Below are 13,265 nucleotides of genomic sequence, written 5' to 3' on the forward strand. Positions count from 1 at the left end.
ACATCTATCTGGACAACTTTCCAAATTATTGTTAGATTGCAAACAAAGATGTCAAATCTGCCTAAGAAGTCATTAGTGCACGGTGTGAGAGGCAAAGTTGTGTATTTACCCCTGAAATTGGAAGAGAATGTTAATAATCTAGGAGTGAAGTGTATGTGGATGACATCATTCCTGTCTCCGAACGCAAGACACAGCCTACTGAAGCATTCCTCTATTACCTGACAATCATCAACAGCTCCCTAACTCAAGACACCTTTCCCTTGACTCACAAGACTGGACAAATCCTCCCACTTCTCAAGAAACCAACACTGAGCCCTGATGACATCAACAACTACTGCCCCATCATCCATCTTCGCTTTCTAGGTAAGAGACTTGAGAAAGTGGTAGCCACGCAATTCCTCCAACACATCAAAGTCAACAACCTCCTTCAGTCCTACCATTCTGGCTTCAGACTCAGATGCAGCACAGAAATGGCTACCATGAAGGTGATCGAGGATGCCCTTACACTCCTCATCGATGGTCATCCTGTCCTCCTGATACTTTGTGACTTCTCAGAAGCATTTGACACAGTAGACCACCGATAATCTATATCGCTGAATGGGGATCAGCCAAAGAGTCCTTGGCTGGTTCAAATCATACCTTCTAATGGCTACTCATTTGAACAAATAGATTCCTCCAGATCACCAACTCTACCCTTCATCTCTGGAGTCGTGGAAGGATACATCCTCTTCCCCCGTAATCTTCAATCTTTACATAAAACCACCAATAGGCTCTACCTCAAGATATCCTCCATCAAAGACCTTCACAGGCTCATGGTCTGCCTCATCGATCCATTTGTGAATGTCCAGTGCTTACCTGAAGCTCAACCCCACCAAGAAGGAATTCCTACTCCTGATCAACAACACTGAACACCCAACACCCTGACATCCAGACCTGACTCTCTGCTGTGCATCGCGAGGACTTCACACCTCAGCTGGCACCTGCACCAAGTGCCTTGGGCCCGGCATCGACAGACACTGCTCTATTAAAAAGCACATAGCAAGGTAGACACAAGCAGCTTGGTACCAACTTTCTCTCCTGCAGAAAATCAAGCTCTTCATCCCTGTAAACATATTCAGATCTGCCATCTAAGCCTTGGTCCTCTCCCACCTAGATGGTGGCAATGCCCTTTTCATCATCTACAAGGCTGTCATTCTGAAGTCCCCAATCTACCTCACTGAGACACACTTCTCTGGAAGGCTATGATCCATCAGAAGTAAGGACATGTGCAGACTTGAACTCCACTGTACAGGAAGGAAAGAAGCAGGAAGCAAGCCTTTTCTGCCTACACCCTAAGACTCTGGCCATTTCTGCCTGTGAACATCCTTTTTGCCCCCCTCACTTCTACATTTCAGGAAGGAGCTCAAGACCCTCCTCTTCAATAAATGCTCCTCCTTGACACCTAGGTCCACACACCCTCCACTCTCCACCCTACCTGAGAATGGGTGATCTTATCCCCACTGATTTCTCCCGGGTCCTTGTAGATCCCTTGCTGACAAATTGCCCACCTTACCCCACCTTTGTTGTTAGCACCCTACTCCCTTGTTTCTCTGCTCCTCCTACCATGTTCTTCCCCCATGATTGTAATGCGTTCCATTGCTTCTCTAAGCTAGGCCTGTGTTCAATAAATACCCTAATAATAATATTATAGCCAATTCCCTCATTAACAGTGTAGAACCTAAACATATTGGGCCTCATTACGAGTTGGGCGGTATCCCGGTGGTAAATCCACCAAAATGCCACCCAAATAAATTACTGTCACCGCCACTTGGTCGGTGGGATTCCCAACAGATTACAAGTGGTGGTGGCAGTGTAATTCCCCATTTATTTTGAGTCCATTGGACTCAGTGGGGCTTTTCTGGCAGAATTGCTGTGACGGAAATTCCGCCACAGTAATTCCACTGATTCTGCTGATTTTTCGCCGGTGAGTTGGAGGATTTACCTCCAGGATTTTCCTGGAGGCAAATCCTCCAATACAGGCCCAAACTAGTAATTTGGCGTAGTGGTAAAGTTGTCAGTAACGCAGTTCCTGCCAACTTTACCACTTAACACCAAACTCATTACTCTGTTCGAGTCCTATATCAACATTAAGAATTCCAAATTGAATAAGCCAGGAGCAAGCATTCTTAGTCCCTCTTAGACAAGCTCAACCATGCACCTTCTCATCCACACTCAGCTTGGCTCTGCACACCCCCTCCCCCCCAGCTGTGCTCTGTCCACACTCAGCCACACTCTCTTCAGCCATGCACACCCTAAATGATGCCCTGCACATAACCTGATGTTCTATTATTAGCTGTGTTTAAAATATTTTTCTCTGCTTGAGAAGGTCTTGTATTTCTTAATCATTTGTGTTCCCTAACTCTTGTCTGTTCTCGTTAGCGTGTTTTGAACACTTATCACCTCCAAGAAGGAGCCCCGTGCTTGATGAGCTACCAACATAGTGATCCTTGGTGAGAAGAACACTCAATTGTTCTCTGCTTGTGTGTGTATTGTCAAGCCTATTGCTCCTGGAGCATGAGCAGCTTTACATGGTTCATGGATATCTTCCCCTCCACCTTATGGTTAAAACTTGAGAGAAACCTATGTTTGAGTCAGAATTGTCACATGGCAAATCATTCATACTGTGGGTTTCCATAGGAATATTGTTTGCGGTCTAAATACCATGACCCAGGAAGCCGGAGCCGAAAATGAACGCGCACAAAAGTGTGGCGTGTGTGCGTCGGGCTTCCAGGATGAGGAATCTAGACCTGGGAAGAAGGCAACCAGAGTCCACAGGAGATAAGTGTGGGGAGCGGGGGTGCACGGGTGGAGGGTGCTTTTTGTAACTGGCCTTTAGAGATTGATCCAGGAATACATCATTGTAATGAATTCCATAATACTTACTTATTGGCCAGGATTCGTGATTTTTCTGAGGCCCATTCTTTACTGTGCTAAGCCTGGTTGAACAACAATGCTGGAGGATGGTTGGCAAGAATCCCTGTGGATTAAACATACACTTGCAGGGTATCACTACATATTGAACTACCAGCAAGTGGTTCCATGTATTAATATCCCTGCAAAAATATCGCCATATTTTTGTGGCGATATTAAGGCATGAAACCTGTGGGGGACAACCCCGCACCCCCTGCATTATTTTTAAAGGAGCGGGGGACACCCCCTCAACTCCTGCTCCTAAAAACCCCAAAAATTATCCCCCCCAAAAATATCGCCTATGGCCATTCTTGACAACCATATATACGGCGATATTTTGGTGTGGGATCAATTTTGGGGTTTTTAGGAGCGGGGGTTGTGGGGGTATCCCCCCTCTCCTTTAAAAATAATGCAGGGGTTGCAGGGGTGTTTCCCCCGCAGGTTCCATGCCTTAATATTGCTGCAAAAATATGGCGATTTTTTTGTATTATGATATTTTAGCGGGGATATTAACACATGGAACCACTTGCATGTGGTTCCATGTGTTAATAGGTAGTTCAGCATCAAAAATCACATTGCATACAAGTGGAAGTTGCAGCAGAAGTATAGTTACCAGAGGTGGTGTATCTTTAATTTCTTTAATCGTAGTGAGAATTTGAATCGATTTGGAACATTTATAAAGTCACTACTACCTGGCACCAGCTCATTCGCACCCTTTCCCATCATATCTATTGAATAGATGGGGTCTTATGTAATTTTACAGAGAGAAGGGAAGTGAACCCTAGTGCGGGCAGGAGGAGATTTTTTTCGTAGGGGATTGCAACCTTTGGCTCTCAAGATGTTCTGGACTACATCTCCCACCAGCCCTAACCAGCATAGTCAATAGTAAGAGATCATGGGTTTCATAGACCAAAACATCTGCATAGGTGCAGGTTACTCACCACTGGAGCAACCCCAAAGCAGAGAAATCCAACATATGGATTTCACACCAACTAATTGATTCGAGGATAACTCTCAAGTAGATGTAGATTCTCATTGTCTTTCCTTGGGAATATGGAGTGACGCCAGGGTACGGCAAGTTCCAATTTGCATTGCGGTTGCCTACCAGGAACTTTATGAAGACTATACTGCTGGTATGTGGAAAGGACGCAGTTCGTGGCCAGGCTCCCCAATGCCCATGCTTCTTTTAGCTCATGCTATGGAAATCTATGATCTGTTACTTGCGAAGCATAAAGCCTTCATTGCAGAAGTGATCACCAAGCCAGCTTCTCTATAAGAATTTCAAGCCAGGGCCACACTCTTTGAACCTTCCCATGGTAACAACCACCATTTGCCAGTCAAGCACTATCTTGCTGGAAAGTACATTGTATAGGCTAAAAGGTTCCCGGAATTGGACAGGCTTAGCATATGATTCAGTGCCTAGGATCCATGTCACGTTTGCAGCAGCACTGAAGCTATAGAGGCACTTGTCAGAAGCACTAAGCAGAAGCCAGACTGTCACCAACACTTGCTGGATTCTGGACAGGTCATGTACAGGATTGTCAAAAGAAAACATACAGCTGAAAAACGTTAAACAGTTGTGGCCTTTACCTTTCCTCTAACCTCTGTCTTGCTCAGCACTTTCTCACACTCAATCCTAAACCCCCCAAATAACTCTGAGGATACCACAGACCCACACTGCACACTAGTGTTCTCCTATTGTGATCTAAACTTTCAATCAGGTCATATGACAAGAAAAGTGTCTTGATAGGTTTTTCTGTAGGAAGTAGCTATGCGACCGAACACTTAAGATAGCCAAAGGTCCTCTGTGGTACCGTCTAGCACACCGCGGCTTGCCAGAAACTGAGCCCCCCCCTCCACAAGTTCCAAACTTGAAGCTAAAAAGAGAAGAAGCACCCATGCTCTCCACAGACAGTGTGTGCTTTCTCTTTCTAGAAGGCCATACCATACCACACAACTGGTCCTACTCTCAGATGAGAGTGCGGCGGTGGAGTTATGGGAGGGAACTTCTAAAGCTCGTCCTCCATCACACCTCTTACCTATAGTGCCCATGCCAGCAGATTAGCATCCACGCTGGTCCAATGGCTACCTTGCCTGAGGCTGCCTAGTGCTTCACCCAATAGTAATAGAGGATAGCGACCCGTGATGGAAGCCAGCTTGCCGGTGAACGAGGAGAATGCATAGAGGCTTCATGGAGACAGGTCCCTCTGTGGAAACTGGTTAGGCTGCCATTCTGTCTCAAATCCGACATATGGGAGTGCACCAGAAACTGTGAGGTGCTTGAACTCCCACCACCACAGAATAATGGGGTAACAACAGTGCAGAGATGACGGGAAGATATCAGGGACGTTTCTGCCATGTAAATCTGCCTGGGACACCGAGATTTCAGCTGGAATCATGGGTCGGGGCCCATCGACATCCAAATGGGCTCTTGGCTTTAGCTCGGTCCATGATCACCCGCATTTTTTCTTCTCAAAAGCAATTAATTGTAACAGGTTTCTGCATTTTCATCCACGATGAGCGTGCTACAGATAACCAGGTAATAATGTAGCCATCCAATGATTGCCACCCTAAGAACAGACGTGTTCTATCTCCTTCCGGGCCGCCCAGTGAGGATGCACCAGGAAAGAGATGTGCTCTTGCCATCATTGCAGACATATTTTGCAAAGTGATATGCATTGGGCCTCATTATGAGTACAGCGGTGTGGTAATAAGTGGCAGTCGCACAACGAGTATTCGAGTTAAAATGGCGGATGCACCGCCAGCAAAAAGCGTGAGGTAAATCATTCACCTTAGCACCAAAAGATCATCAGAATTACTGCAGCATAATTACAATTTGTGCTAATTCCGTATAAAATTCCCCATGGATTGGACTCCAACATTGAGGAAATTGACTAACTCTACCGTGCCACCACACGTAAGCCTCTGGTAATTCCATGGGCCAAGTGGCGATGACAGTAGTTGATTTTGTCAGTAATTATACTGATTTACCAATGGGACATACCATTGCATTCCAAGTCTTAAGGTGCATACAGTCTTCGATCAGATCAGCAGCAGTTGCAACCTCAAGCTTCTAAACAAATTATGTTCTGTAAGCCTTATATCTCGGTTCTGCCGTGTGGGATCCTTAATAAATGTCAATTTTTTAAGACTGTAAATGCTAACCATATCCAGAAGTGTCTGAAACCTCTCGGGAACTTTGTGAGGGAATGTTCCGAATGACAGCCAAAAATTCTTAGTTTATCGATAATTTGCTCTAAGCACAGTGGAGCTCATCTTCTGTTCCGCGCGCCACAAAACGGGAAGTGAAGCACAAGGAGGCGACTGGCCCAGGAGCGTGGTGCATGCTTGAGGTGTGGATTCCAAGGTTCTAGATGCAAGCCCACACAGCGTGCTCTAGGTCACTGCATTACAGTGTCAAACACCGAGGGAATTCTGGGGCTCACAGGGCAGGGCATGCCTGAATGTGGCGTGGGCGCAGACCTTGAGGTTAAAGGGTCTTGTGTGCCTGCAGACCTGTTCGCACTGCTCATGCCATAGTGAGGCTAGAAAATGGGCTACGCCAACTACAATTCTGAAAGTTATACTAACATCAAAATGCTGTCACAGAGAAACAGCATCAAAAGAGGTACCGGTGACCTGTCAGGCGGGGTGGAACGCTCCCTCCACGTGCCCTGCTGTCGTTGTTAAGCTGCGGGGTGCTCGCAGGCCGCTCTTCGGGTGAAGCTCATTGGATGGCGGATTTAATTAGCTCTGAAGCTAATCCTGGTGTCATCTCATTTTCAAAACACCTGCGGAACACTTTGCCCCATATTTTTATCTCGCTGCAACATCGACACACTCTGTCTTTTAACCGGAAGGCTTTGCAGATTCAATATATGCAAACATCCGATGGAGGGGAAAGATGTCCTGGGCTTTGCCAACATATATATGCTTCAAAACATAAGCACGGCCACCGTCGATTGTGCGACTGTGTACTGTATGCAGAATACTTATCTGAAGACTTCAAGGTCAGTACTTCTCGTGTTGTCAGAGCAATATAGGTGATGCCAGTTCTACGTGAGCAGATCACCGTCTATTTTCTCTCATAAGATAGTATTATACCGAGAAGATATACGTTTTTATTAACGGCATAAAAATAATGATATGGTGAAATAATAGAGCACATTATTATTCCACAGAGTGGTACTCAATGTATCAACTTGGGAAGGATGAAAGGCTGAGTTGACCCTGCCGGGATTCGAACCTGCCACAGCAGGCTGCGCACAGATATGGGTGTGGGGAGGCGAGCACGTAGGTCATTATGCCATCGAAGAGGCTTATGGGAATGCTTCTGTCGTTCTGGAAGCATGTATCCGGTTCAGAACCAAAGGATGAGTCATTTCCTGACGCCCCCCCCACTTAGGCCTTTACCTTTCTGCAAAGCGTTCGCCTTTTCTTCAGAGAACGCCCCCCCCCCCTTTAGTTGTGCAAGTTTCAGAAATGCAGAGGTGACCTGTGCATGTCATTAGGGATGGCTCAGAAGATGTGAAGCCCAGACCCTTGAGTACATTACTGCCGGGTGCCCGCGGTTGCCACTTACATCTGACAGGCTCCCAACACCCAGAGAGCACAATTCACAGTGAGGGCCCTTCACTGTGAAAAGTCAATAAAAACAACAAAAAGCATTGCTGTCCTTGTTTGAATGATAACAATGCAAGTGGAAAAACAGCGGTTCACGCAGCAGCTGTTCCACTTCAAAGAAAACGCATGAAAGCTCAAGAACGGGACCTCTGATGTGGTGCGACTTCTGCTGCCTCTGCACCAAACAGACGCACGGGAATGTCCCCCATTCTGCACTTGTAAATTCATTGATATTTTCAGAAATGCCCCCTTATTTACACACATGTGCAGAAGGAGTCAAGAGGGCATCTGAATAGGTACATATGCGATGTCCCTATTAAAATAATCCTCTCTGCAGCCACGATTGAGCAACAGCACCCCATGGGACCCCCCTTCCCCTACCAGGGTCCCATCCACAGGAAGAGCACAGCTAATGCTCCATCTTCCAAGATGTCCACCACGGAGGCGATGAAAAAAGCAGCCTCATTGTCCACAAAAAGAAGCATTTCGATTGGGCCACTGCTGGGCAAATCGCAAGCCCCAAACCCAGCCAGATGGCGATGCTGGCCGCTTCTCAGGGCTGGTTGCTAAGGCCTTCACACCTCTCTGCAGCTCTCCACAGCACGACACGGTGGCGTAGAACTAACGAACAGCAGCTTGCTGAGGTCCGCCGAGTCAGGGATCCAAGGTAAGACAGCACCTGGCCCGACCAACATGCTGCTGTGATCACTTGCAAGCCATAGAATGATTGTGCTCATGTACTTCCCCCTATTATGCATAGATACACCAACGCCACTACCAATGTACTACCCCACCCCCCTGATGCGATAGTCGTGCCACAAGCACCGCCAAGCCCCCATGTCTCCATGCGCCAGAAGGCATCTACATACCCCTTCTACCTGCAGACCTATGCCACACCGGTGCAACTTGACTCTGACGACCACGGATCCCGATACCACTGTATCGATGCTCAATAATGATGAGCGTCCTGCCCACAACAACCGCCTCACCTCCAATGGAGCACCAGCACACATTCCAAGGCCCATATTCAGTTCTCACCATCATCACTCGCGCTGCCACACAGCCCCTGACACCAGGACCTCACTAAGCCCCCCGCCAATATCAGAAATGAACACCTCCAGGCCAGAATGATCCACCACAGTCTCCCCACCTTCACACTACCCCTCTGCACCAGGGACTCTAGGCTTACCTACTGCACTGCAGCCCCTGCTCCCAAAGCACACTGTTACTCTCCACATCCTCAACAGATACCCTGCAGTTCCCCATGACTCCCCACCAGCCCACACCCAACAGCACCTTCACCAAGGCCCTTGCAAGCACACCCCCACCAACATCAAAGGAGCGATGATCAATGCTCGCTCTATCCCGGCCCACGCCCTAGATATCCACAAGCTCATCGCCTCACTTGACCTAGACCGCCTGGCCGTCAATGAGTCGTGGCTACACCCTGTAGCTGGACCCGCCCACTCCCGAGCCATCCCGCCTGGATTCTCTATTTTAAGAACAGACAGACAGGATGCTAGAGGAGGCGGTTTCACCCTGATTAACAAACTCACTTTAAAAGTCAGGCAATGCCCCGCCAAGATGGAGACAAACTGTGATCTGCTCTCCCTAAAACTCTCTACCTCTCACACTAGCTCCATTTTCATCAATTTAATCTACAGGCCTCCTGGCTCACTGGGCCAATTTGAGGATTACCACTAACCTCAAACCTCAAACCCACGTCTAAGATTATCCTCCTAGGGGATCTCAATCTGGGCCTAAATGACGAGACAGATGGCAAAGCCACATCACTAGCTAACGCATTGAAAGCCCTCTGCTTCACCAACTGTGCAAACTCCCCTACAAATACTTAAGATCACACCCTCGACTGGGTAGAGGACCTTCACTGCAAGAAGACATCCATACTATCTCCCCATGCCCCTGGTTGGACCAGTTTGTAGTAACCTTTGCCATCCTGCAACCTCAAAATACACCTTATGCCAACACCCCCATGTGCAAACAACAATAGATTCTCTAACGCCAACTCCAATACAAACGAACTAATCACAATCCTAAAAGAACTGGATGGGCCCCAGCTTCACCCTCGTAAGGCATCGTAAAGAATGAACCCTGGTGTTTGAATAGCCAAAAGGCCCTGCTAGTGAAAATAGCCATTCTACAAGAAAAAAATGATCTCCAAGCAAGCACTGATAAAGACTTCAGTAACCACCCCTCCCCAACTTGCCACCCACAAACCAGCCCCCTTTCACTTCCACTCTGTCTCAGAATCAGAAGTCGAAGCCATTCTCAAAAGCCTCAAGCCATCCAGATGCAAAGGTGACATCTGCCCGGCCCTCCATCATCAAAGACTGCGCTGAAGCCATCACCCCATTCATAACGAGATTCACCAATCCCTCCTTCTCAGCTAGTATAGTCCCCACATGATTGAAGGAAGCGTGGGTCCTTCCTCTCCTTAAGAAACCTACGTTGAACACAGCTAACCGAGCAACTACTGCCCCATTTCAAAGGTGCCTTTTCTCGATAGGGCCACATACACCCAATTCCAGCACCATCTGGAATTTAACCAAGTCCTAGGTCTTCACCAATCCAGATTTCGACCAGGCCATGGTACAAAATCACCATTGTTGGACCTAAAAAAACAACTTGAGTCATTCAGAGACACAGGAAAGCCTGCCCTCCTCCTACTAGACCTCTTGTCCGCCTTTGACCTGGTTGACCACCAAATGCTCTGTCACCACCTCACCTCCGCAGCCAATTTCTCCCCCGAGGCCATGGCCTGGATTGCCTCATTCCTAGGTGGCAGATCCATGAAATTATTCTCAGAGGGTGCCCCCCTCTCCTCCATTACTTCAGGAGTGCCCCAAGGCTCATGTGTTTCCCCCACACTCTACAATATCTTCACTAAGCCCCTCTGCGACCTCCTTGACACCATCAGCTTCTCCTAGACCAACTATGCTGATCATACGCAGATCCTGCTACCACTCACTGGTGACCACACCGGTGACTCACTCGCCCTAAACAAAATGTACCTGCCAATTCAAGCTTGGATGGCAACCAACGGTCTCTGCCTAAATGCCAATTAGACAGATTCTGCTGATAGGGCCTCCCTCTGTGCTCAAGAACCTCAGCCCCGAATATTTAAACTTCAGCATGGATGGACTCCTAATACCTGTCTCATCCTCAGTAAAAACACTTGGCGTTTATCACTCCTCCTCGCTCTTCCTGACACTTCAGGTCAGCGTCATCACTACCTTGGCCGCCTACACAATGAAACCGCTCGTTGCAGCCAGACCATTCCTAGCACCAGCCAACTGCCTCATCGTTGCTAGGGCCACAACGTCAGAGCCAGGATTGACTATTGCAATGCCCTCTACCCGCGCACCTCTGCACACAACCTCTGCAAACTTCATGTGATTCAAAACAATATCATCAGAGAAGCCGTCAAAGTCCCCAAAAGAGAGCACATTTTCAGATGCAAGAAGAAACGCGCACTGGCTGTTGGTCCCGGAAAGAATCATCTTTAATTGTTATCGATCACACACAGATGCCTCTCTGACTGTGCCCCACCTTACCTAACACAAAGTTTTGTGAAAGCCCAGTCCGACAGGCCTGTGAGTTGGGCCTACACTCACAGACTAATCGTGCCCAAGTCAAAGCGAGCAGAATGTGGAGGGTCAAGCTGCCATGTATTGAGAATCTGGTCTTTAGAGTATCACAAGGTGACCTTTGCTTTGTGATGTGCCCCATTCAGATTTCTGGGTTCACACTTTGCTAATATTTGGAGACACGGTACTGAATTTCTATTCAAGGTGACATTTTAAATTACTCTCCCTCATTAAGGCAGTTTAGAATACTTTGTGAAGAAGCAAATAGGCTATCAATCATGTCTTAAGTCTCCCATGATGTAATGTACAAATGCGGGTCAGTGTGTACGCATGCCTGGAGGTCGGCCCTATAAGGTCTCATAGTTCAGAGAACATACATTGGGCCTCCTTACATGCATGCCTGTCAGTTATTAACATGTTTCCAGACCGGCACACCACAAGTTTGCTGGTGGGGTGGCTGGAATTACCTCCAACCAAGAGCTAGAGGTAATTCTGCCACCCCACCAAGAGAACATGCCAGGATTACCGGTGCCGGTAATACTAGTAAATCCTCTGTGGAGTCCTATTGGTCTTCATGGAATAGGGATTTACTGACCTTACTGGCAGCTGTAATCTGCCAGTAATTCTGGCTAGACCAGGTGCCAGTAACGGTATTACCGTTTGGTAGCATGCCACCAGGTTTACCGGCAGCATACCACCAAACCTGTAATCGTTCTCAGTATAAGGTATGTTATGAGGTTAACGTCCAAAGGAAAGTCTGCAAGTCAGAGTGCAAGGCATGATGGGAGGTCAAATCAAATGGCGCTGCCTCTTTTAGGGTGCAGTGGGAGGGCGTGTTGCCAGCACAAACAGCTCTTCCATTTTCAGATGGTGACCCCTGTTTCGTGCCCCTTTTGCTTTTTTGCAGTGATGCTGGCATGTTTCGAGGTTCACACTTCTACAAATTCATACCCATAGGTTTCACACGCACCTTGAAACAGTGTCTTAATCGCATGTATTATTGGCGATCAATGGGCATGGATGGCTTGAGGTCAGAGGGCAGGATAGGGAGATGGGTACTGGTGCATGTTCAGAAGGAGGTAAATGAGGCCCGTCTGGAGGTCATGGTGAGTGGCATGTGTGGGGGTCAGTTTATTTGGAATGCCAGGCTATCAACCGGTCAGAGGATGGGCACTTTGTGAGGATGGATCACACAAGGCGTTTGGAGGTGGGATGCCATCAGATGTGGCATACATACACTGTGCAGAGTCAACCGTGGTGCATTGAGGAGAATGAGAGAAGGGTAGCGCGCCAGAGCTCAGGGTTTAAATGCATGCCTGAGGCTTTGAATGCAGGTTTTCAAGGTATCTCCGGAAGTCAAAGTTCAAGGCATTCTTTAAGGTTTATGGTTCTTCTTAAATGTAGATACATGTTTCTGAGCCATTCCTGCTTAAAAACTTAAGCTCCAAATATCCATGAAGTTTTCTCACCTTGCATGTATGCATGCAGAGGCGTAGACAAGGTAGGGCCTGAACGGGTAAGGCACACCCAAAATCTGTAAATGCCCCCTTAGAAGCAGTATGGGCATTTACAGGTGTGAATGTCGCTGCAGTGGGCCCAACTACATTAGCTTCAGGCCCCACTTGTTAGACAATCCTGGTTCCGCCTCTGTATGCATGGCTCATGAAAGTCAAAATGGAGGCTGCATTCCACTGGCGCATTATTTCACAAATGTGAAGACGCGTGCACGCCAGACTCTGCCTGATCGCCACTGTGGGAAACCAGGTAGAATGGAAGCATTCCTGTGGGGTCAACTTGAATTAGGCTTTTACCCCTCCTAAATGGATGTGACAAAGTAAAAAATGAAATTTGGAGTCAGCGTGCCCTTTAAAGACCAGTCACTGTCAATGCCCTCACTAAACCCACATGGCTGTCCCCTAACTCCCACCCATGAGCGAGTGCCGGGGATGTGCCTGAGAATCAGGAATGTATGAAGGGGGACTGGCAGGACCGGCGTTGAATGGGGGGCCAGCACTTGCACCCCTCACATGCACCTTCTATGAACCAGGGACTTACAACCAGGAACTACAGCCTTAGAGAGCGGCA

The 13,265-nt window shown here is 47.8% G+C and overlaps 1 protein-coding gene across 3 annotated transcripts in view; it reads right to left on the reverse strand.

Moving 5' to 3' along the window:
- The window catches only part of PASD1 (PAS domain containing repressor 1), a 622,352-nt gene that overhangs the window by 67,466 nt on the left and 541,621 nt on the right, over window positions 1-13,265 (reverse strand). The gene's annotated exons all lie outside the window — the stretch shown is intronic.

This window comes from Ambystoma mexicanum, chromosome 5p, assembly GCF_040938575.1.
Source record: "Ambystoma mexicanum isolate Mex_15411 chromosome 5p, UKY_AmexF1_1, whole genome shotgun sequence".
Classification (NCBI taxonomy): Eukaryota; Metazoa; Chordata; class Amphibia; order Caudata; family Ambystomatidae; genus Ambystoma; species Ambystoma mexicanum.